At 50.1% G+C, this 23,689-nt stretch overlaps 1 long non-coding RNA gene across 1 annotated transcript in view; it reads right to left on the bottom strand.

Moving 5' to 3' along the window:
• The window catches only part of LOC110366033 (uncharacterized), a 96,764-nt gene that overhangs the window by 40,301 nt on the left and 32,774 nt on the right, over positions 1–23,689 (bottom strand). Inside the window, exons 4-8 of the long non-coding RNA XR_010475485.1 lie at positions 21,403–21,777; positions 16,276–16,414; positions 14,788–14,945; positions 14,298–14,456; positions 3,668–6,617 (exon numbers count right to left, since the gene is read on the bottom strand). This is a non-coding gene — a long non-coding RNA (uncharacterized LOC110366033). The remainder of the gene's footprint in view (positions 1–3,667; positions 6,618–14,297; positions 14,457–14,787; positions 14,946–16,275; positions 16,415–21,402; positions 21,778–23,689) is intronic.

Below are 23,689 nucleotides of genomic sequence, written 5' to 3' on the forward strand. Positions count from 1 at the left end.
AACTGGCCCAAAGTGCTGCTGGTACCAGCCTCTCCTGGGAAAATGGGCCATTACACATTCTTGCCGTTAATCCCACCTCAGAGATATGGAGACTCGGCTCATTCATTCCCTGCAGTGACTGGAGAGGCTGGGGGGAGAGGGAGAGCGAAGGACACATCCTCTGCCCAAGGCAAAACCTTCTCCTGTTAACTGGGTACACATCAGGGACAAGATCCCAAACCCCAGCCCAAATCTGGGCTTTTTGTTTTGCTTTTTCTCCCTCTCTTTTTAAAATTCTCCTTTCAGAGATTTCTTCTCTGGTCACAAGAAGCCAAGGTAAAGAAACAGCAGCTAATTAAAATGAACTGCTGTTACACAATATCCCCTCCGCAAAGGCAAAGAACAAATAAGCCCTCAACTAAACAATCACTTCCTTAACCAAGCTGGCAAAGTCTTTCTTCCAGCCGTTACCTAAACAATGAACAAAGCAACCAAGAGAAAAAAGTCTCCGCCTTTTCCCCACGCTCGCCTTGCCAGAACTTTCCATGTCAGCGGGAGCTGCGCACACGCACGGCGAGTTTTCCCTTCCCATTGGCAGGGATGAGCCAAGGATGCTCCGAGCACGGTGCTCAGAGCAAGCTCAGCGGTGCAGCATCCCCCTGGCTAAGGAGACCTAAAAATATTTAATATTTCCATCCCCAAAAAGGCCAGAGAAAGCTCCTATCACCCTGCACGTAACACCTCAGACTGCAACGTGCTGTGTGGGAGAGAGAAAAGACAGACAGTGAGTTAATGTATGGCCTGGACTTGAGAGCTGCTACAGAGAGTAGGAGAGATCTGGAAGGGACCCAGAACGTTCGTGGAGGCTGCCACCAGCTTCTCCCTCTCGCTTGCAAGCAAACCGGTGTGGCAGGGAGAAGGGCTGGAGGCTCCAAGCTGCTGCCAAGGAGAAAAACCAGAGCTCAGCTGCGGCTGTTCTCACACCTTGTCACCGTCCCGCTCCCCGCGACCACCCTCGCACAGATCTGCCAGCCGGGGGACGCTCGTGACGGCTCCCAAATCCACTTCAGTCAAGAGGAGCTGTCCTTTTCCATGCTCTAAATGCAAATAAACACTTTGCTCCTGCACCCTCATCCCTCCGCGGGAGGGAGGGATGTATTGGGATAAATTAGGAATTCGTGGGTGTAGGACTGGTGTTTCACATCCCCAGGTTTTAGAAGACTGGCACAGCCCAGCTTGCTCCTGACCAGCATTCGCAGTCCAAACATAGCTTAGCCAAAGCCATTTTCAGAAGTATTTGGTGCAGGTCTTTGGTGCCTTATAGCCACCAAAACGACATGTGCTAGGAAGAGGGCACCCTCGCCTCTTCTGGCCAGTGGACACTCCCAGGTGGGAGCTCAAAATTCTCCCTGAGGTTTACAGAGGGGTTCACCCCCCAAAAAATCCCCATCTCCATCCTTTCATGTCAGCCACAATCACCTGGATGGACAGAGGCGTCCGCTGGGGCCGGGAGTGTCATGGGGCAGACTGTTGTGACACACGCAGCTAAACCAACTCCTGTGCAAGGTCACATCCGCAACATCATTGTACTCTGAACAAGAAAAGCATGTCAGCAGGGCTTTCACACCAACCTATTTTACTTTCTGTACAGAACAGAAGCAGGAACAGAGTTACTTACTGGAGCTGCAGGGAGAGACCTGACAGCAGAGGGGCAGTAACCTTCAGCTGAAATGTAGTAACCTTAAAAAAAGCAAAGACTCTAAAGATGGAACAGGTGCTCATCTGATCACATCTTCAGCTGTACGATATCCCCTTCCTACTGGCAGGCTTATTTTTTTTTACCCGCATCCAGGCAACGGGAACTATGTTCACTGATACAGTCATTATTCCACACACCGCGACGACCTGCTCGAGATGGCTCCTGCTCACGGGCAGGGGAGGGGAGAGCGCTGGGATTCAGAACAGCTCCTGTTCGGTTGTCTGGAAGGCGACTGAATGCTGTAGCGCTCAGATCCATGCCGGCAGCCAGGCAGGAACACGTACAAGGTGACCGAGAGGATCTTGCCACATAAATATCGAGTTTAAAGAGGGATATTTCATTCTGATCCCATTTAAGGCCCCTTTGTGCACTGTGAACATAGGAATAGGTCTGAAGAGAAGCTGGGTTGATGTCACTCAAAACAGCACCCAGAAAGGGGCTGATTTGGTCCCAAGCTTTGAAACAACTCCAGCCTTTACACCGGAGGAGGGGAAGGGCACAGGCATCTCCTCTGCCCACCCCGAACACAGATCCCAGACGATTGCCTTTGATCTTGGCTGCGCTGATCAGCCAGATGGAAGATACGGCCAGGACCTTGAACCTCCTGCGTTTATTGTATCTGAACCATCTTGCCTACCGTGCAATTTAGGAAATACGACCGAGATTCTGCATGGGTGTGAGCGCACTCACACGCAGAACCAAAGGCAGTTCATGCCTTGTTATCAGTAAGTGATAACACCTGGACTTTGAGTATATATTCAGATTAATTTAGTACTTAGTAGTTAACATTCTCGGTGATAGGACATGTGAAATTCAAGAAAGAGGTTCTTTTGATCTTCTGTCCTCATGTTTGTGGATCCTGGACTACATGGCACAAGGAACCAAGCAACAACAGCTGTGTGGTGTGGAATGTTGCCGTCCCGTCATCGCGCTTTGCACGCCAAGATGTGCTGTCTACTTACAGGCTTGCTGCATCATTTAGAAGGAGGCAGTTGGGGGAGAACTCATTAATTTTAAATAAAAATGAAGGTCACATCAAGGATCCTGTTGGATATGACATACAAAGACATGAGGACCAAGCTCACTTCAGGCTTCTTGAGCCCTGTGAGAAGCTGAAGAATACGATACAAGATTTGGAGGCATTCCGGACCCACAGTGACGGGCTTGGGCTGGGCAGATGCTTCCAAAAGACACCAGTTCCCTGCTCCTCAGACAGGGACACAGTTCTTTGCACCTGCAGACCAGCAAGGGAAGGAAGAGCAGAAGATAAAGCACACAGGATGGCTGTGACGATCTAATCGAGCTGTGCTACTGATGTTACTGGGAAAGAAAACGTACCCCGGTGTTTACTCCTGCTTTGCTTTAGTGTACGTGCCCTAACACAAAAACCAGACATCAGCAACTCTCACTGCCATAGGATCCTCGGAAGAAAAAACGCTGCATCCAGCTGAGCTCCTGCAGATAGGCGAGGACTGGATCAGGACTATCTATTAAAACTCTCCCGCTAACTGAGTTTTTACAGCACCTGAGGGGCTGCAGCCCTCATGTTAATGCTCCCCTTGACTTCCTAAGATTTCTCACCTTCACTTATAGCCTCGTGTGATGCAGAGCTGAACACATCCTATAGCAGCATGCAGAGGGCACAAAGCCATTTTCCTGACCTCCCCCTTCCAGGCAGATCAGGTTTACCAGCCACGAAGCAGCTCCCAGATGGCACCAGCCTCCTCAGAGGCTGCTCAAGGGCACGACAGCAGAGAGCTGCTAAATCTCGAGCTGTCAGCTTCAACTTGATCTGTTCGAGACCTGAGCTGGTACTTGCAGAGCACTGTGCTTGCAGAACATGCTCCCGCATTTCTACAGGAGTTTCTCTGGTCTCTACACAAAAGCTCCCACCCTCACAACCCTCCTGGGCGGCAGGGAGGGACAAACCTGATCACACCAAGGCCCGGATGCTCCATAAACCTGGTGCATCATGGCGCGACCACGTAGCCACGTGGATCAGAGCTGCACAGAAGGACTGACATCAAGGACTGCACTGGGTTCACTCAGTACAAGATTAAAGCCGCGCTGACTCCAGGGACGCTGCTCCGGGGTGTAGGACAAACCTCTTCTCCGGGCTGAACACGGGGATGACAGCCAGGCTTGGCTGGATGGCTGCGCGCACACCGGGGGTGGTGGCTCCGGCTCAGCGGGGCCCTTTGTTCTCTGCCTTGATCTCCATCCCTCAGCTGCACTGAAAGGAAGTTTGCCCGAGACAAACGTGTACAGCGCACAATGTCAGCTTCAGAGCAAGCTGCGAGGAAACAGATTGGAGTTCTCTGTGCAAACCAACAGTGAAACCGTTCCTCGGTGGCTTCTCTTGTGGGACACTTCAAAGGCACCACGCATCCACAACGCAGCTGCTGCCCTGGGGATGGAGTTGTTGAATACCCTCCATGAATGAGAAGTAAAAATTAAGCAGTCAGATTTGGCACGTGCATCACAATAAAGATCCCTGAATGCTCAGCTTCTTATTGAACCTAGGGCGGGCTGTTAATTCGTTATTCACTTCCCAGCCTGGAAGGAAAAGCATGTTATACCCGAGGGCCAGAACTGATGAACAGAGCCATAAATCAAGCAGTTTACAAGACCAGCAATTAGGAAACAAGCCGACAGAAGGGAGAACTCTGTCAGTAATAAAGCAGACACACCACAGGATCTGCTGAGTGCTCACAGCAACCAGGGACATGCAGTCCTTTCCATGCTCCATCTCTAATTCTTCCCGTGATTCGCTGCCTTTTCCCTCTGTCTTCTATTTCCCTTTATTTCCTCCGCCCCCCCAACAGTTTTTCCTCTGTTCTCTTCCCCCTCTCTTCTGAAAATCCTGTTCTTCAAGAGAATGCAAGAACACACCTGCTGAGAAAATAGATTTAGCAGCTGCTGCCCAGGAGCACGTGCTGGGTGACACCCACGGCCCCAGGAGCGCAGGGTGCGATGGAGGGAGCAGTACACGAGTCCCTTGGTTTGGGGACAGCCCTGGATGTCCCGGGATGGTGTCTCCTGGGGAAACAAGTGGTTTTCCAGCACAAGTCAGATCGGCTTCCCTTGGCTCTGACAGCAACTTCCAACGCTCCTCCAGCGTCTCCTGCTTGACCACTGGTTCCTTCTTACCCACCACTGCAAACCTTGCTCTTGCTTTCTGTACTCAAAATGAGCTCCTGGAGTGGAGACGCTCGTTCGCAGATGCTGCAGAGCTCCGTGCAGCTCAGGGCACTGGTGAAGTCAGGCCTGAGCAGCTGTTCTGATCACACAGCGTGGACACACACCTGAAATCCGAGTGTGGACACGGGTATTTCACCAGGATCTCCCGCTCTCTCACATATCCCCTGCTCAGCACACTACCACAGCTCTAAGACATCCCGCACGTGGGAAATCCCAGCCAGTGCTGACATACATTGTGTACATTAGCCTTTGGTGCTCAGTATGCACATCAGTCTCCACGCCACGGGAGCAATACAGCTGTTTATGAGCCTTATTTTGCCAAGGTAGGAAGGAGACATTCCTCTAATCATCTCAAGACCAAAGGGATCCAGTTATGCCAAGAATGTGGTATTCCAATGCAGTCTGAAGGAATCTTCTGTCAAGTCCACTCTGTGGAAACACTCACTGTTATCACCCCTCAGACACCTTCAGAGCAGCAGAAGAAACACGATCAGCAGAGCTCTTGAGCTCCAGAGCACATGCTCAGCCTTTGGCGTTCCTGCACCTCTCAGCTCACTACGGTGACACTTCCCATGAGGTGGGGTCACAGCCCACGGAGCTCCCAAAGTGACAAACCAGCCTCAGCTGCCAAACTCTTTTTGACAGTCATCCTCTCCAAAGCCAGGGCTGACACTTGCACTAGGCATGGCTGAGAGTCACTTCACCGCCTTTGAACAAGCACCACTCTAATGCCACTGTGGTTTTCATCTTGAATGAGGAGGCTGAAGATGTGTCTGGAAGAGCTACTAGTCCACAAGAGGAGGAAACATCTCTAACCTTGAACAGAGAGAGATTAATAATCCGCCTTCCCCAGCGCCAGGGCAGAGAGGCTTTGATGAGCTCTTTGGCAAGTGCTGTAGGAAGAGGCTGCAACAGACAGTTAACAAATTAGGTCGTTGCAAAGCAAAAAGAAAGGAACGTAGCAATCACTTCTGTGCAAAGCAGATTCCGGAGACAGAACGAACAGTTGCGTGACCAGAGACAGGCTGCAGCAGACTCCACAAGGAGCTGGGGAAGGGGGTGGGTTTCAAGGTCTTGAGAGAAAAGCGAATCCCAAACACGAGGCCGTGGCAACAAAGCAAGCTGAGCAGCTGGGGACACCTGAGGAGAAGGGACGGGACACCCTCTTCAAAGAAAGCTTTTCCACCCACGTCTCAGCAAGCCACTGTGAGCAGTTCTGTTTTGCTTACCCAAGGTCTGTCTCAGGCCAGTCATAGATTTAATGCCCAGAATTGCTGGCCAGCTTCTGAACTAACAAAACCTGCTTTTTCCTCTGATGACAGAAGTAGCAGCGTGCCCTCAGGTGTCCCCATCCGTTCTCCTGCAGTCCCCTGGCTTCACAGAGCCATCCCAGGGTCAGCTCGGATGATTTCACCTGTGGTCTTCTCCTACCGCACCACCAAAAGCCTCTTAGCCGTCCATGTTGCACAATCAGGAATCACACGAGCAGTAGCAACTGCTGGTACTTGGCCCACAGGTGTATTCTCCCAGAAATGACACGAAGGCTTTCCATGGCACCAGGTAGGCTTCTGAGCGGCACTTGAAGGCAATTCCAGCCATGTGGCGCTCTGGGAAGGTCAGGGCTCTACAATCAGCCATATGTTCAATCTCAGCTTCCCCTCACAGCGCCAAGACGTGTCTGCAAGGAATAAAGCCAGAGGGAACATTAACTGATCGCCACTGAAACGGAGCCTCTCCTTGGCTTTCCCCCTAATTAACTATCGCGAGGCGGTGCCGGAAGGGCCCTGCATTGCCAATAAAGAATGTGGGGTTGGTAATTAATTAGCGGCCTATTGGGATCCCAGCACCTCTCGCCCACAGCCGAGCTCTACAGATTGATACAAAGGGGATTTAATGGAAACACAGCAGTTTCCCCATTATGGCCTTTAGCAAAATAGAAGTAGTTTTTTGAAGGAATCTCATTTACAGTCCTCTCACATGACTGATGCTTGGCACCTAACCCTGCAGGTACGGGAGTCCATCGGAAAGGAACCTGTCTGCAGAATATAGGAATAAGAGAGAGAGCCCCTGAAGTAATTTGGTGAGATATTTATGTTCACCATCCTCCGCGCATAAGGAAACAGCAAGAGCAGAAGGACGACGGGGAAAGGCCTCGCACATGAGTGTGGAGCTGGCAGCGCTCCTGGGGATTCAGACCTGGCAACTTGTATCTCTGCCTAGAAAACAAGACAGCCCCGCTAAACCAGAATATACTGTAAGCTGAGCACCAAGAGATGCTGACGGAGGGGTCGGGAAGGGCTGGGACTGCGCAGGGCACAGGCATCCGGCCAGGGGCGCAGCCATGGCGCAGAATATAAGGAGGATCTAGTCTGAATCTCTGCCAAGAAGACAGCAGCGCTCCCAAATCATCTCTGCAGTCTTAGCTCCAAAAGAATCTTCTGGTTTCTCTCATGTTTCTTGAGTAGCTAATGGACACAGTTATGCCAGTTGATCTTCCTGGTAATTCTAAATTTACCACGGACCCCAGCTGATCTCAGCCAGGTAACTTGCTTCTGTACATCATTTTATCCTTCCACCCCCACTGCTTCTCTCCCTTTCAGACAGAACTAGCGATGCACATTTTCTCCTGTCAATGGGAATTAGATTTGGTCACTTTAGCCACGTGTCATTCCTGCTTTCTGGCTAATAAACAGTTTTCCTGGGCTGATAACCATGAGGCCAAATACCACAATTCTTTCCCACAGCGGGAAGCTGGAGATGGAAGATATTTGGGAGCTGGAACAGAGGCAGCAAGCAGAACATCAGCTGGTTCTTTTCACTGCTCGTGGAGGTAGCAGTGATGATGGGTGACGTCTGGAGCAGCAATGATGGGTGGTACCTAAAGCACCACGTTGTCAGGCCCAGGAGAAAGAGGAAGGTCAAAAAGGGCATTAGGAAATCACATCAAGGCAGTCTGAGGTATCTGTAAAAGATGCTCAGAAGACAAGAGACAGAGCAGCTGCCAGAGGACAGGCCAGGACAGCCCTGCACACCAGGAGAACAGAGCCAGAGCAAGAGCTGACAAGATAAAGAGGAAACCATGTGGACTTACGTTCTCCCTATGAAGGGAAAAGATGTCCTGTACACAGCCAAAAGGTGCCAGAACCACATTAACAGTTGCCCCAGCCCATAGTTTTATTTCCTGACTCTACAAAGGAGAACAGGCCGCTTGCAGGTGATCACCACCTGCTCTTCCTCCAGGTCCTGCAGACCTCAGCCCTCTGTTCCAGCTACGTTTATCCTACACACCAAATCCGTGGACATTAAGCCTGGCTTTCCTCTCCAAGAGACATCATTCTCACTCCTCTCAGTAGGCCCTCATTTTTCCACATAGAGCTGTCAGTTCCATGAAAATGTCAGTAACCATCAAGAAGCAGATCAAGTGGTATGAATCATTTGGAAATTTAAAAAAGAAAAAGAACAGAACAGAAAAATCTGTGACTCATCTCCACCTTGGATACTGTATGCACTTGTGGTCCCTTCATCTCAAAGGGGATATCAGAACTCAAACAGATTCTGAAAAGAGCACAACAGATGGTCAAAGACACAGAGCATAATTAAAAGCACAATTACTGCAGCACAACGAAGTAGGCTCAGGCTCGTTAGCCTGCAAGAGAAAAGGCTTGCGGGGGAAAAAGTCAGGGTGTGAAGTCATAATTGGGCTGAAGGGGGATCAGTTTTTCACCTCCTCTTCCAAAACAAGAGCTGATGACGCCAGGAGGACACAGACCAGCCCCAGGCAGCCGTCCCTCTCTAAGAACAGGGACATCTTCTCCTTCTGCTCTTGAGGCTGGTCCGGGATCTTTGCTTCAGGTGTCTCAGGATCAGAGGACCAACCAAATTCACCTCCACAATTCCCTTTATCCCGTGACTCTCAGCCAAACATCTCCTCTTCTTCATATGAGGAAAAAAAGCCCATGCTAGTGTTCTCAAAGTTAATTATACCAGTGCTGAAGGCCTTTCCTTGCCTTTCCCCATCTGTCATCTTTCATTCACCACGAAGGAATCAGCCCCCATCTTCTACCAGCTCACAGCACCAGTCCACCCACCAGATTTTCAAGGCAGCACTGTCGTGCTTTTCTTTATTCATGCTTCTAGAAGGGAAAAAAACACCCACAAAGCTCCTTACTTGTCTTCTTCAAAATCTGCTTTCGCTCTGATTCCTACAGCCAGTTTGAGGGTGCAGCACCAAGACCATGGTCAGTCTCGCTTCACTGCTCCTCTGGCCACCTCCAGCAGCCCCACACCTCGGTGAGGAACCTCTGCTCGCCAATGCAAAACATCGGCAAAAACACCACCGAAAGACACCATTGTCCTTCCTTGGAAAAGTCCAAGGAAGAGATTGGAGGAGCTTTAAGAGCACAGGGGAAGTCTGGCAGATGTTGACTTAGTGATAAACGTGCTTTGCAAGCGGAAGCCATCCCAGCACAGAAAAGGGCGAAGATTTTTGCACAAGATTTCACACTTGGTTACTGAGCACTCAGCACCAGGAAAACCCCAGTTCTCCTGGCCAGGGGCCCAGGGAGGCGGTAGAATCCCCGTCCTTGAAGGTATATGAATACAAAAGCTGACTGGACCGGGTCCAGACCAACCAGACCTCGCTTTGAAGCCAGCTGTGCTTTTGGGGCCCAGACTGAAGACTCCCTGGGGCTCTTTTCACCCAGCATTATCCTCTGATTGTAGGATTATCCATCCCTGAAACCACAGGCAGAACCTCACCTGCTGAGTTAATGGCAAAGCTCTTCTGACCAGGCAGGGAACGCGCCACAGAGCTCAGCTCTGCTCCTCGGCTCCCTGGTGGGAGACAGATACCAAACAGAAATACCTGGCTCAGTCCCTAAGCTGGTTGTCCTTTTGATAGAAGAGAACAGCTCCCGCCTTGACAGCATTACCTCAGTCTTGCAGACAAGCCAGAAGGAGAAGGTGCCTCTGGAAAAACAAATCTGCAGGAAAACTGAAGTGCTAGAGTGAAATGCTGATTGATTTGCATTTGAGTTTTAGTAGAAATGCACTTACATTGGTGTCTGGCTCTAAAAAAACCTCCTTCGGGGTTTGGAAGTGGTTTGTAAGAGCCCTGCTAAAGCAGAGCTCTTGGCGGTGGGGTGGTGTCTGCAGCAGAAACACCAGTTCCCTTTGACAGATACTGAGAGGATGAGAAATACCCCTCATTCACACAGAGACACTTCAGGAGCGACATCCTCTAAGGACTTGTCATCCTCACCTGGAGATCAGCATGGAAAACAAGGGGTTTCCAAAGCCACTTTACAACCTGGACCATCACAGTATGTATAATACATGTGCAGCATCTCAGATGTTTTGCTGAAGAGATGAAGTGTCACAGGCTTTTGATGGGATTCCAACTAATTCCGCTACACAGACAAATCTGGCTTCAACTCCTCCTGTGCTCTCAGCTTTAAGACTTTTACTTCCAAGCAGATCATTACTAAGACCTTCCACCAAATGGCTAAATGAGCAACTGACTGTTCTATGGCCAAGACTTTCCTTGGCCCTTTCTCCCTTGCTCCAAAGCTTGGCTCTTCTTAACAGCACAGCATGAGGAAAGAGAGGACTAAGCTGCAAGGATACAGGTTGAAGTATGTTGTTTTTTCTTGATTGCAAACATTTTCAGGGGGCTATTCTGACCTGAGACCGGTTGAATTTGCTCAGACATTTCTGCTTAGCACCCTCAGACTGTGCAGCAGCACGGTGGAGGACAGTTCTGCCAGCAGCTCTTCCAGGTTATACCTTCCAAATCCCTGAGATCACTCAGAAAGGGCCTGAGTTGTTATTTCCACAGCCTGACTCTGGAAACTACACCACAGAGATGGGTTCAGCACTGGCTATACCCTTGTTTTCCACATATGGAATAAATAGGTGCGCTTGCCATCCAGAGAATCCCCCACTGTGCTGTTCAGCGGCTGGCTGCTATCTGTTTAAATAATCAGAGAATCTTCTAATGATACTGCCTGCATTCTGTGTTCCTAAAATCACCTTATGTGCTGTTAGACCCTGTGTGATGATTACAGATGATAAAAATAATTATTTGGGGTCCTGATTGCCTCTGCTTTCTTCACTCTGCTGTTGCTGTGTGAAACAATCTCAATGTTATCAGCTCTACAGGCTGTGAAGATACAGAATTCCTCCTGAAGGAAGGGCCAAACCTTCAGGGAAACGAAACACCCGTGGCACAGAGCTGTAGCTGGAACAGAGTTCTGCCTCTTGGAACACAGAGTCTTTAAGATGCACCTGAGCACTCTGCAAAACCAAGGTCAGAGAGTGATGGGAAGCAGGTTTCTTATCCAACTGTAAATCCCATGGACAGGAAAGCATCAGTGACGCAGCAGCTCAACTGACTGCTCAAAGCTGTGCTGTCACAAAGAAGTCAAGATTTTCCAAAGCAGAATAAAATCAAGTCTCCTAAAGCAGCAAACCAGCCCATTAGACCTGTCGGTACGATGTGTGAAGCTGTGGGGTGGGGGAAGCCTTTCCCACAGCAGCCAGGAATCAACTGCCTCCGATTAGGACCAGCAGATGCCTCAGTTCAGGATCCAGAGCACAGATCTCTGACTTGTGTTTTAAAACACTTATTAATCCATCATCCAGAAGAGTGCAGTTGCTGCCCAGTCATGTGAATAAACAGACAACACTGCAAACCCTTAGGAGGAGGATGCTGTTGTCCCTCATAGAAGATGGGATAAGGCCACTGAAGGTGTCCAGCCTCAGCCTCTCCCTTTTCTTCAGTCAGAGTCTTTTCCTCCCTCCCATCTTCCTCCCTATATCTCCACCAAGAATTCACTTCCATAACCATCCCCACTTCCCTCTGCTGCCTTCTCCCCTCCCCACAATGCTCAGGTCTCTCCCATCACGCTTCCCCTTGCACAATCTCAGTATCACATGCTATATTAGGATGAGAGGAAACAGCATTAAGTTGCACCAGGGGAGGTTTAGGTTGGATATTAGGAAAAGTTTCTTCATGGAAAGGGTTGAAAAGTATGGGAACAGGCTGCCCAGGGCAGTGGTGGAGTCACCATCCCTGGAGGGGTATAAAAGATGCAGATGAGGTTTTTGGGGACATATTTTAGGGAAAGTATTGGGTTAACAGTTGGACTTGATGATCTTAAGGGTCTTTTCCAACCAAAACTATTCTATGATTCTATGCTGGCTTAGTGAACAGGACAACCAACCCAGTCTCACAAACATGACACGGAACTCTCATGCTGGAGTCCCAACGGGACCAAACACATCAGCAGCACCATGCAGAGCAGCTCCGTTCTGCCCCACGAGCCCAGATCTGCACAGCCAAACCTGGGTTTGGGGAGCTCCTCCATGTGCCAAGAAGCAGCCACACTCGGATGTGGGCCCACAGAGAGACAGCGAGCACGTGCTGTGACCCCTCCTAGGGGCCTGCACAGGAGAAATAACCCATGGAAGGTCCACTCCTTGTCTTCTGTCCTCTTCTCTCTACTGTCACGTGGTCCTACCTGTAGATTTGGACTGTGAACTCCCTTTTAAATGATCCTTGCCACATCCTGAGAGGGATGCAACTGGCAACAGCATCATAATCCTGCCATTTCAGGGGGAGGGAGGTCACTGGGAAGGCTGTGAGGCAGAGGGAACGGTGGGTTTGGCAGAGCTGAGGCTCACACCAGGCAGCCCTGCTTCCCTCCACACTCACCCCGTCATGACCCGGCTCCTCAGAGACTGCCTGGGACAAACTGGAAAACAACCACTTTAACTCTCATTATGAAATTAATCAATCCAGCTATGATGAAGCCGAAGTGGCCAAGTCAAGGATAGAAGCCAGAAAAGCTTCGGTGAGAACAGGTAACAGGAGACGTGTTTACCACAGAAAAAAGACAAGGGTTCTCATACAAGCAGGCTGCTGCACCACAAACACTCCCTATGGCCTGGTATGGCTGTGCAGAGATATTTACACGCACAGGCAGGGAGACGCCGATTCCTGGCTGCTGAACAATCAACTTTTCTTCTCTCCAGACTGGCAAAGCCAAGATTTTAGTAAACACGCAACCCCAAAAATGCGCTTGCGGATTGGGTAGAGCAGAGCCTGTGCTCTCCCTGCCAAACAACAAAGCCCTTCTCCTGCGGGTGGCTTCACAGTGAGGTTTCTGTGGGGAAGAAGCATTTCTAGTGGTCGAGGCAGAGAACAGGGGCTCAGGAGAGCTGGCTCCCATCCCTGGCTCCAGGAATCAGGAAAGCTCTGCTTGCAGCGAGTGAACACGCTCGCAGGAATCACTAGTCCTCTGTTCACCTCTTGCGCTCAGGCGCAAATTGCTCCTCTGAGGAACAAAGGGGCTTCTCCCCAACCCGATAACGCTCCCTGACCTTGCAGGGTCATCGTGGAGCTCGTGATTGGCGCCTGAAAGGCTGTCAGAGCCCCTCGGATGAAAATCTCTCTGGAAGGTATTGGAAGCGCAGACACGTGAGAAAGAGAAACGCAACTCGTGCTTTCTCTGCTTCCCTCCAGCTCACAGATCTCCACCCAGACTCGCTGGTTCCGCTGCTCAGGCATTTCAATATTTACAAGACAGATCTGCAGAAAACCCTGTGTTTTACAGCAGAGTAGCCAACACTAGAGCTTAACAGACGCCCTTACAACTACTTACCCCGTTGCACTGGTTGCCCAGACTCAGCCCCAAGTCTTTCCTTCCAAAATCAGACCAAGGTGAAGCCAGGCTGGAAGCTCAGGGCAGATACAGCCCGGCCCTACTCATTTCAACTACTCACACCTTGTTGGTTGCATTTCAGAAACGAGTGGCATGAGTCAGTCGCAGTGGACCAGTGTAAAATGTTGTAGGATACTTCCCTCAAGTGGAGGGAATAAAAAGAAAAAACGAAATAACCACTCAATGGTGTGTCACAGGCTCTGCAGTGCAGCCCAGGGAGCAGGAAGATAATGGGAGACGGACACCTACATGAGGCACAATCTACCAACCTCCTTTTCCTCCCTTGAAAAGTGTTAGCAGAGGAGAAAAATTATCTACAAAATAAACTTTCTCACCCTACAAATGTCAGAGAATACAAGAAGACACCCAGTCACCCTTTATATCAGATACCAAAGGGCCATGTGCTCTGACAACCTGTCAGGTTACTCCGTAGTTAACGTATATCCAGGCCCAGGTTTGAACACAACCTGAGATGCGTGTGACACGTGCTCCTATAAGATGCTTCAGCAGAAATGGGAGAAGCTGCTTAGAAGCAGCGGGAGGGATGAAATCCCCGAGACCAGACAGGAACGGAGAAAAGCAGCTACAGATGGCGGTGTGTCGGCAGAGCTGGTGTGGGCGGCGTCTGTACTCACCCCGAGGCTGATGTCTGATCTCACCATCACCGTTTTCCTCAAAGCAGGCAATGAAACGTGAACAAAAAATTCAGATTTCGCTGTAGTTTGACTGTTAGAGACATAGCAGCTCTGCTCCAGCTTTGTCTGTGTACACTGAAGAGGAGAACATTTCACCTCCTGCAAATGAAAAGAGATAAGAGGGGCTTAGCACGGGGCAGGATTTGTCTCTGTAACTGATCAGCCCAACAAACCATTTATTACTGAAAATGAACTGGGACATCAAGGCACACGCCTGCAATTACTTCTGTTAAATATTATCTTTCATTAAGTGTAAAATATATAATTAATAAACTTGCCTCCTCATTTTCGTTAAGTTTCACTGCAAAGACCTTATTACTGAAATAAATCTTTCTAGCGGTGCACGTCGCCAGAACAGAAGAAGGTGCACGCCTCTCTGCATGTGATAATTTCCTTATGGGAAACGGAATTATGAAGGAGGAATAATCACCTCTCTTCAGGGCTAAGACTGTAGAGACACCCTGCTCTGAGACCAGTTGTTTAAGCTCGTGCCTCTTGGAAGCAGCACGAAGAATCTGCTTTGGCTGGCAAAGGTGACTCGATCGGAAAGCAGCCAGGCAGACACAAGCTCTTCTTTCACCGGCAAGTCTGCAGAAACACAAAATACATCTTATTTTTTGATTCAGAGGCCATTAAAGAAGCCTTCCGACTATAAAGCTGCTCAGAAAAGCCTGCATGGTTAGGCTGATACTCTGATTCTTTTATAAGCCCCATGTTCATCCACCTGACAATACTGCACTGTGATTTGTTTTCCACGTACATCAGAACTGTTTTGATTTGGGGATGTTTGGTGCTGGCTGCTAAACCATCATCAACTAGAAACGCTTCCAAAATGTTGCTGAAATTTGACTCCAAGCACAATATTCCCCTTAGACTTTGTCTCCACTTGTGATCTTTACCTCAACTTAGCTGATTGCAAGTTCAACCAGGTGTAATTAAAATATTTCCAAGGGCTCTTCTGGGCAAAAGCTTTTGCCTCGCTGCAGGCTGCGAATGCTCGTGGTTTGCCCCAGGCTGACGTTCGCTCCTGCCCGAATTGGCACAAGCAGCAACACGTGTCGAATGGGGAGGAACGTGGGGAAGGTGGCAGAGGGACCAAGTATTTTAATGAAACCCTATTTCACTGCTTTTTGAGACGGCTGGATGACCCCTGGCAGAGCCAACAGGTTGCACAGACTCGCCTGCAGATGCTCATTTTCAATTCAGATGAATTTAGCAGTGAAGGGTTCACATATTAACTGGCATTTGGAGCTTTTTGCAATGAGATGATCTTGGGGAGGGAGAGGGTATAATTTCCTGGCCACCAAGCACCGATTTGCCACCCCATTTTGTGGTTGTTGGCACTGGGAAGGGAAAGGCAAGAGCCCCGAGGGTCGTGTGCGCTGGGAAACGCGCAACCCCTGACTCGGGGCAGGTCCTGTCTCAACACACTCCATTAGAGAACCGTACCCTGCTCCTGCCCTGAATCTAAAGAAACGGCTCCGTCCTCCACATCATTTTAACTACCACTTAAGAACATTCAAACAGCCAAGCAATTTGATTACACCAAAATTTTAGAGTCAGCAAATTATCTAGTTAAATGATGCATATAGAAATGTTAATTCAACAGCAACTGAAACCTTCTTACATTTCTTACCATCTAAAGGGGATCGTCCTATACAAAGAGGAAAAGAGAGGGGTTGAACACGCTGTCCTTGCAGAAGAAATCATAAGAATATTCTAGCGATCACCTACAGTGTAACCTATATGCAGTTACACCAACAGCACGGGCTGAGAGCCAGTTTAGAAGTGAGTCTGGAACAGCTCTGCAGTCACATTACACAACGCTTTGCCCTGGTTTCGCGTTAGGCTGAGGCTCATATATCAGCCCACTTCCACCAGTGTGCCTCTGCATACACTCTCTGTATGAAAATATCACCTTTTTCTGTACAAAAGCAGAATGATTCTTTACTGCGTGACGCCCACACTCCTGTCTCTTGCTAGTGAGGAATCCCTTCGCGCGTGCTTGCTGGGCGTTAATTTATTCCTTGGGATCCCCACAGGTCAGACCAGGAACTCTGCAGAGCAAAGATGGAAAAGTTAAGCAAGTGAATTCTCCAGCTCCTGGGCCGCAGGAGGGGGAGGGAGCGGGGAGGCAAAGCATCTGGCTTCCCCAGCAGCCCGGCGGGACGGCTGCTGTCAGCTCTGCCTTCTGCCTCCTTGGAAGAAAGCACAAGTGACAAGAGGCCCTGCGGGCAGGCAGCCAGGAACCAGAAATTCAATTGAGCCGCCTCCCGAAACTGGACTTTTTTTCGGAGACCCTTTCCCTAAAATCGTTTTGCCTTCAACAAGAAAGAACAATGTCATCCGCCCTGGTCTCCTGGCTGTCCTTTCCTCCAAGAAAGCGTGATTTGCACAAAAGGATTTGCATTTTCTGAACACAGACACATAAATATGCACACACATGCATACACAGATACAAACATCGTTATTTATAGATACAGGCATTGCCATGGACGGATAAATACACGGGTGGGTTTCTTGGCTATATAACATGCAGGGAGGGAAGCGAGACGGCAGCTGAATTTCCTCTGCATTCGCAGAGCGTGGGACAGACGGTCTATCTCTAGGGCTTAGACCAACTGGTTATTGGCTGGGGCTGTTGTTCCTCTAACAAGCCCCTGGATATATCGCCGAGGCTGTAGAGAAACGCAGCTGAAAGAGCCTTTCGCTGTCAGCAGCAATCTGTCACTTCATGGATCTTCCCCAGCTTGTTCCAGCACAAAAAGCTTCTGAGCCGCGAGTCGGTGTTAGGGAGAAAGGTCATTTTACAGGTAGGCTGGGGGATTTTTCTTTATTTCTGGGCATGTGCAGCCAGCTTGAGGCACCGTCTGGATGCTGCAGCGTGAATTTCAGCTTCACATATGCTGAGCTATAATTCAAGAGAGGGAGCGTTTGTGGATTTATCCCTTAGCTCTTCGGCTTCACTTTGGGGTGGACCTTCCCTGAATATATTCGCAGGCAGGGAGAAACTATTTTTCTTGCACAAGGTTTAAAGCCAGCTCAGCCTCTTTCGGTTAGAAGATGGTGAAGGAAATTACGTATGCACACAAACACTCAGGAGCACATACAAAAAGCTTACACAAACATGTGCCCGCAGAGAGATCTGTTACAAAAGACAAGCCAATGCAAACAAACTCAGTTTTAGGAGGGAATTAATTTGACTAACTTCATTATTCTAAATTATTAACAAGTTCCAGCAACCTTAGAACGCAATAATGACATTCAGGCTTTCATCTAGGTTAACTGCAAACAGATAACTTCTACTGATATAAATGATATCAGTACAGATCTGTGACAAGCTGGAGGCAGAAACCTGAGGCAGGAGGAGCCCCTCTCTTGGCAGCAGCGCGTTCACAACTCCCGTACAACTCTCCTCCCCTGGAATATTCCAGCGAGTCACCCCCCGACAGCCCCAGAACCCCCCTATTTTCATGACTGCCGGCCGAAACCTGACCTCCACAGCACCCTCGTCTGTTTATGCTTTGGTCTGCCTTAGTAAGCCCATTTTTGAGGGTTTTTTTTAACTCTTTATCGATTCTACTTTGATGTAGTCCAATAAAGCACACTGACAGAAGCAATTTATGTTGGCTAGTGGCTCTGGTTCCAGGAAAGCCTTCATGGCATTAATGAAGTTAAGCACCTTGCAAGTAAAAGAGAGGTTACCCAGTTACCCCACACTTACCAGTTTAATTCAATCCATCTCCATCATCCCGAACAACCTCCCATTTCTCCTGCTCACGAGCAGGAATAGGTATGGTTCTCACTACGGATCACTTCCTAACGCTACAGGGGAAAGTTGGCAAAGACGAGAAGGATTTTCCCACACTTAGGAAGAAAAACCTGCAAGCGGCCACTGAAAGGAGACACGGATTTCCCAGTTTCAATGGCACAGAACCCAATTCGTGGCACCGGAGCTGGCACAGGTACCAGCAGGGCTCAAGTGCTTGGAAACGGCAAGATGCCCCTATTCACATTTGCTGCACAGGTGTGTAAACACACATTGATCGGTGCCGCAAAAATCCAGATTAGGCAGCTATCAACATTATGGATTTATCCTATGGGCTGGAGACATTGCCGATATCCTCACTATATGCTGTATTCCCTATCCCTGCTTGGTTTCACACCCAGATCTTTCCACGAGGCTGGGGAAACATCGACTAGGGACACAATTCAGGGAAAATGTTGAGTAAAACCCACAGTGCCTGGTGGGTCCTAAATGCGGTATCACGTTTTTCACGCTTCTTGCTAAGAGGGGCAGAGAGCTGCGGGGGCTGGAAAACTGCTCTCAATTTAGCCACAGAGCACTTTAAAGTTCCTGTTGCATTTTTATCTAAGTACAGCAAATCCCCCTGCTAAGTAAGAACCCAGGTGGCCGTAAATCCCACAACGCTAACTGCGTGAGGGCGTGCGGACAAGGGTGGCGGGAGAGCAGCTGAAAGCGAAGCCAAGTGTCCTTGCAGGGGGATGATGGCACCTGTCAGCAGGGCCGGGAGCTGGGACGGCTCAGAGGCATCGCAGAGCTGCTGGATTCTCATTCACTCCAAGCTTCCTGCAGTTTCTGATTGAGTTTCACTCCTCACCAGCTGGAGCTCCGGGCAGGGGATTCTCTCCAGAGAAAGAGCTCAGGAGCTTCTCCCCAGGGAGGAAGATGAGGGGTGGTCTGGAGAGGTTGTTGTCATGAGTGACACAGCAGAGATGCCCAGCGGGCACCTCCTGTGCTGACGGTGAAAATGCAGCTCAGCGCTTCTCAAAGGAAAAGAATACAAAAGAAAAGACGGGCTCTAGACCCACCTTTGCTCAGGCAGGACAGCACGGCTTGGTCTGCATTCCACAAGGCTCCCAGGGAGCCCTGGCTGCAAAACAGGGGCTGCAGGGGCCAAGGCACATTTATTTACCATCAAAGAACGGGCACCTAGCTCCAGGGTCTTCACTTAGGTAAAGAAGAGCTGAAAAGCCTCCCATCTTCTCACCAAGAACCTCGTAGAGCACCAAAAGGAGGATTTTCTTCCTCATTCATTCCACACGAGCTCTCTGGGTAGGTGGCTACACACAGGGATGATGGACATGTGGACAGACAGACGGATGGCTGTAAGCGCGGCAGACAGCCTGCTGAGTGCTTTAGGAATGGAGCCTGCTGGAACTGGGTGACGTTAGAGGTTCTGCAATACATGATACGTGATGGACGCTGAGTCTGCACCGTCTCATGACGGCGAAGGCTCAGCCTGTGACCCCCAGCACGTGCCTCGCTCCAGACCTGCCCGAGCTCCCACACGGCGGCTGCCGAGTGATCCGGATGGCTGGGGCTCAGCAGGACAAACACGCCAGGCCTCCTGGCATCGCAGTCAGCAGTGATGAAGCCGTCACTCGCTTGGGCTGTCTCTGAGCAGCGCCAGCACGCCTCGGTGCGCTGCCCACTTTCCACTCCATTGTCACTTTTGGATGCTATTACTGAGAGGCGTTTTTTGGGTTTCAGGAGTGGTGGGGGAGAATGAGGCCAAATTCCCAGCCTTTCTGCCTCCCTGCTTCTCCCTGCTTTCTCTTTCCTGGAACGTTTTCCCATGCTAAGTATAGTTCTAACAGGTGCACGACCAGAGGGGTCTGTCAGGGACGCAGCTGTGCCCACAGAGCCCTGCATCCATCTCCATCTGTCTGTGCTCTTCGGACACGGGATGGGGAACATCAGAGATGCAGGCAGGGAGGAGATCCGCGTACACACGCAGAGGGAGGATGATTATTCCGGGGAATGCCACAAACAAAGCTGCTGACATCAAACTAATGCATCCTCTGAGGCTTTAAAGAGCCCTTGCCACACAGCGGCAGGCTGCCAGCTAACTCATCTCTCCTCCTTGCCACGCTAACAGCCCGATGCCAAGGTCAGGCTTTAAACAAAAGCTGACTGCTTTGTAATCCCCCGTGCCTCATTTGGGGATGCCACAAGACTGCTAAGAATCAGTGGCAGAAGATATTTGACTGGGGGCAGCTCCAGCGTGATGACTGACGCCATTCTCTTGCCCGGCCAGTTGTCAATCCAGCCCCACACCAGAGCCTGGGGAATGGGGGACAGTGACACAAGTAGCTGAGATCACTCTAATGCACTCCGAGTGTGCACATGTACAAAACAGATCACCAACCTCCAGATGCACAACGGCTACAAGCTCAGAGCTGCGGGTGCTGGGATAACCTTCCTGGGCACCAAGTTGTCTCACTGCTGCATAGGGGATACAGAAATATAAGTAGCAGAGATAAGGCGCAATCCCACTCACAAACTAAAGGTGCTTCCTACCCCCAAAAGCGTTCTGGCATGGTACAACGTGAGGAAACAATCATTTTGCAACACACTGCTGCATGTTGCAGCAAGAGCAGCCCATCGGTTTGACAAATCTGGGTCCTGGAAGGTGTGCGGTGTTAACAAGCTGGCTGAGCTTAATAGGAGGGTGATGAAAAGCATCTGCAGGGAAGAGGACGGTACCTTGACATCACCATCGCTGAAAGAACAAAGAAGGAGGTTTCTGCATTCACGCTGTGCCACCACAGAACATGCCACAGAGTCCAAGGTCTGAACTTGTGGAACCCAAAGCCCAACTAACTGCTAAAGGGCAGCATCTTCAGCCTCAGAAAAATGAGCCACAACCAGCTCTCAAAAGTCTGGCTGGGGCTCAGAGAAGCAGTGGGACGGTCTGGGTGAGACAGACGCATAGCAATCTTTGGCATTCCCCTTCTTTTATTCCTTTGTTCAAATGAAATGTTAAAGTGAAACCTCTGCCCAGTGACACCCTCCCAAAGGCAGAATCATGATTCCCTGGCTCGGGGAGGGGACAGGGCTCGCCCACAGCTGCAGGGACAAGCTCTGAAGCCAGGCAGGTGCCACCAGATGCCATCTGCACTGCCCAGATATCCCTTTCCTCCCAGGGGCTTCCCCAGCAGGGCTGAGCACAGACGACAGTGACATTTGGGGCCTCCCTGCTCCCAACACACAGACGCTGAACAAAGCACCGCTTCACACCTTCAGACGCAGACAGCGGCAGAGTTTCATCGGTAGGAAGAGCAGGATCGAGTCCAGACTTGCTAACACCAGCACTGATTACTGAGACGGCATCACCTTAACCTTTTAATGTCTCCATTTCTGTCCCCTCCTGCAGGTTTTTAGGGCTTGGTTACTTTCCTTTACTCCTTTTGCAACAACCCTTCTCAGAAAGAAGCGCTGACCGAAGCTCTTTGGGTCTCCAAAGACTATTCCATCACGTTGGTGCTGACGGGGCTGGGGCTGCCAGACTGAGTTATCACAGGTCCTGCCCTCCGCTGCCGTTAATTCCTCCTCACCAAGGGAGCACCGGTCCAGCCCGAGCAGAGAAGGTCAACCCCGAGCTGCAGAAGTCTCCTGTGATTAGGGAAGAGACATCAAAGGGAAAGAAGAGGAAAACAAATATATCCCAGGCATCTTCCCTCTCTAGACATCTCTGGAAAGTCGTAATTGAGCTCAGATGGCCCCAGGGAGGGAATGAGTTACGGGGAGTCAAACTTCTCATGACCAGCTCACCTTGCACCAAGGAGACTCCAACCACACGCTGTCGCCAGCCCTGAGTCCGGTGTCTCACAACACCCGTGTCACACAGTCTGGCATCTTTCTGTCCCAGTTCAACCCCTTTGTGCCCAGTGGAAAGTCGCACCCCTGTCCTGTTAGCAGGACCTGTGTGGTTGTGCAGGAGAAGCGGTGAAGTTGATCCAGAAGCAACACAGGAGCTGGGACTATAAAAAGGGAGGCACATCCCACCACCCAAGTGCTAGTAAAAGCATAGCAGGCATTCTCACACACTAGCATCATTCGCTCCAGTTCAGGAGCACTGAGCTACTCAGGAAGGTGCTGCTGTGGGAGAAAGATCAGCTGAATGCTGAATCAACTCGCTCTCAAATGCATCTGCGCCCTGGAAAAAGGCACCTGTCTAACCAGCTAAATGTGTGGTTAATATATGTAAGTCATTTTTCTACCATAGCCTGGTAGCTCGAAGCCCAGAGTAACCCAAGACAGAAGAAACACCCAGCAAAGTTCCCTGCACTTGAACATCCGTGGCATTATGCAATGCCCCACCTGGCCAGACACGGGACTGAGAATTCTCTATATCTTTGCTTTTAAGGCCAGCTTAAGCCTGTCTCCAGCTTCAGGACTCCTGCCAGCACTCCAGCTATGGGCACGTTTGCACCCTAAATACGCCAGCACCAAACAGGACCTGGTCACCAAACACAGGACCTGGGCTTTGCCCATGGCCAGGGCCACCCAGTGCCACAAACCCAACACCACATCAGATCGCCTTGGTCAAAGCTTGCGCCTGGACTTGACAGCACGAACAACAATCCAGGGGGGTCTGATATGCTCCATGGGATTAGAGCTGGTGAATTAAGCATCTATAAAGATCTCATCCAGACAGGTATTGGTCCTGGAAGCCCCAAATCACCAAGAGCTCGAACTTTACTGTGAAGCTTTCAGAAATGGAGTGTTGTTCCTCACTCCTGGGGCCCTGCGTCTGCGTGCGAAATTCCACTTTTGTTATTGCAAAAAAAGGCACTCTCAGCTCTCGCAGCTGCAAAGTCTGAGAATGCAGTTCAAGGATTAAACCTCTCCTCCTCAGGCCTACAATAAATAAAAGGAGTTCAAGCCAGATTTGTAAACTGTAAGGATTTTAAGCCAATTTTGTGACCGTCTCGGGCAGTTCTGGCATTCTTTGTAGTGCATGAGACCCACAGGGAGACATTGGGGCAGAATAAAGGGGGTTTGACCAGGAGGACTGCGGAGATTTCTGGAGGGCTGGCAGCGAGGAGGCACAGCAAACAAAAGCAGGCAACTGAGAGATTCACAAATGGATTCCTGAGCCAAAATTTCCTCCCAGTCACACGTGCGCATCCCTGTAAACCCACCTGGCCTCTGCACCCGCTCTGAGGACAATTTGACCTGGAGTCTGAACAATAGGATTAAGCACCGAATCAGCAGAAAAATGATTGCAGATGGTTATTATCTCTTGCTATTGGAGAGTTATTGTTACTCCAGAACGTTTGTTTCCCTGAGCCACATTGTGTAAGTGTCGGTGCCTTTGGGAGATTTAATGGTCCAATTATCCCGGGCTGTGTCACCTCCTCCCCGTTCTACATGACGAGACCTGCTCTCCTGCCTCTGTTCCCCTCTCCTGTTTTGCTGGCGGGCAAACACACCTTCGCCGCTCCTTCCTGGGTAGTTCGCTTTCCGCCTTCTCCCATGCTCGGGGCTGGGAGAACCCACAGTCTCTCACCCTAAAGATGGA

The sequence above is a fragment of the Columba livia genome, chromosome 11 (genome assembly GCF_036013475.1).
Source record: "Columba livia isolate bColLiv1 breed racing homer chromosome 11, bColLiv1.pat.W.v2, whole genome shotgun sequence".
Classification (NCBI taxonomy): Eukaryota; Metazoa; Chordata; class Aves; order Columbiformes; family Columbidae; genus Columba; species Columba livia.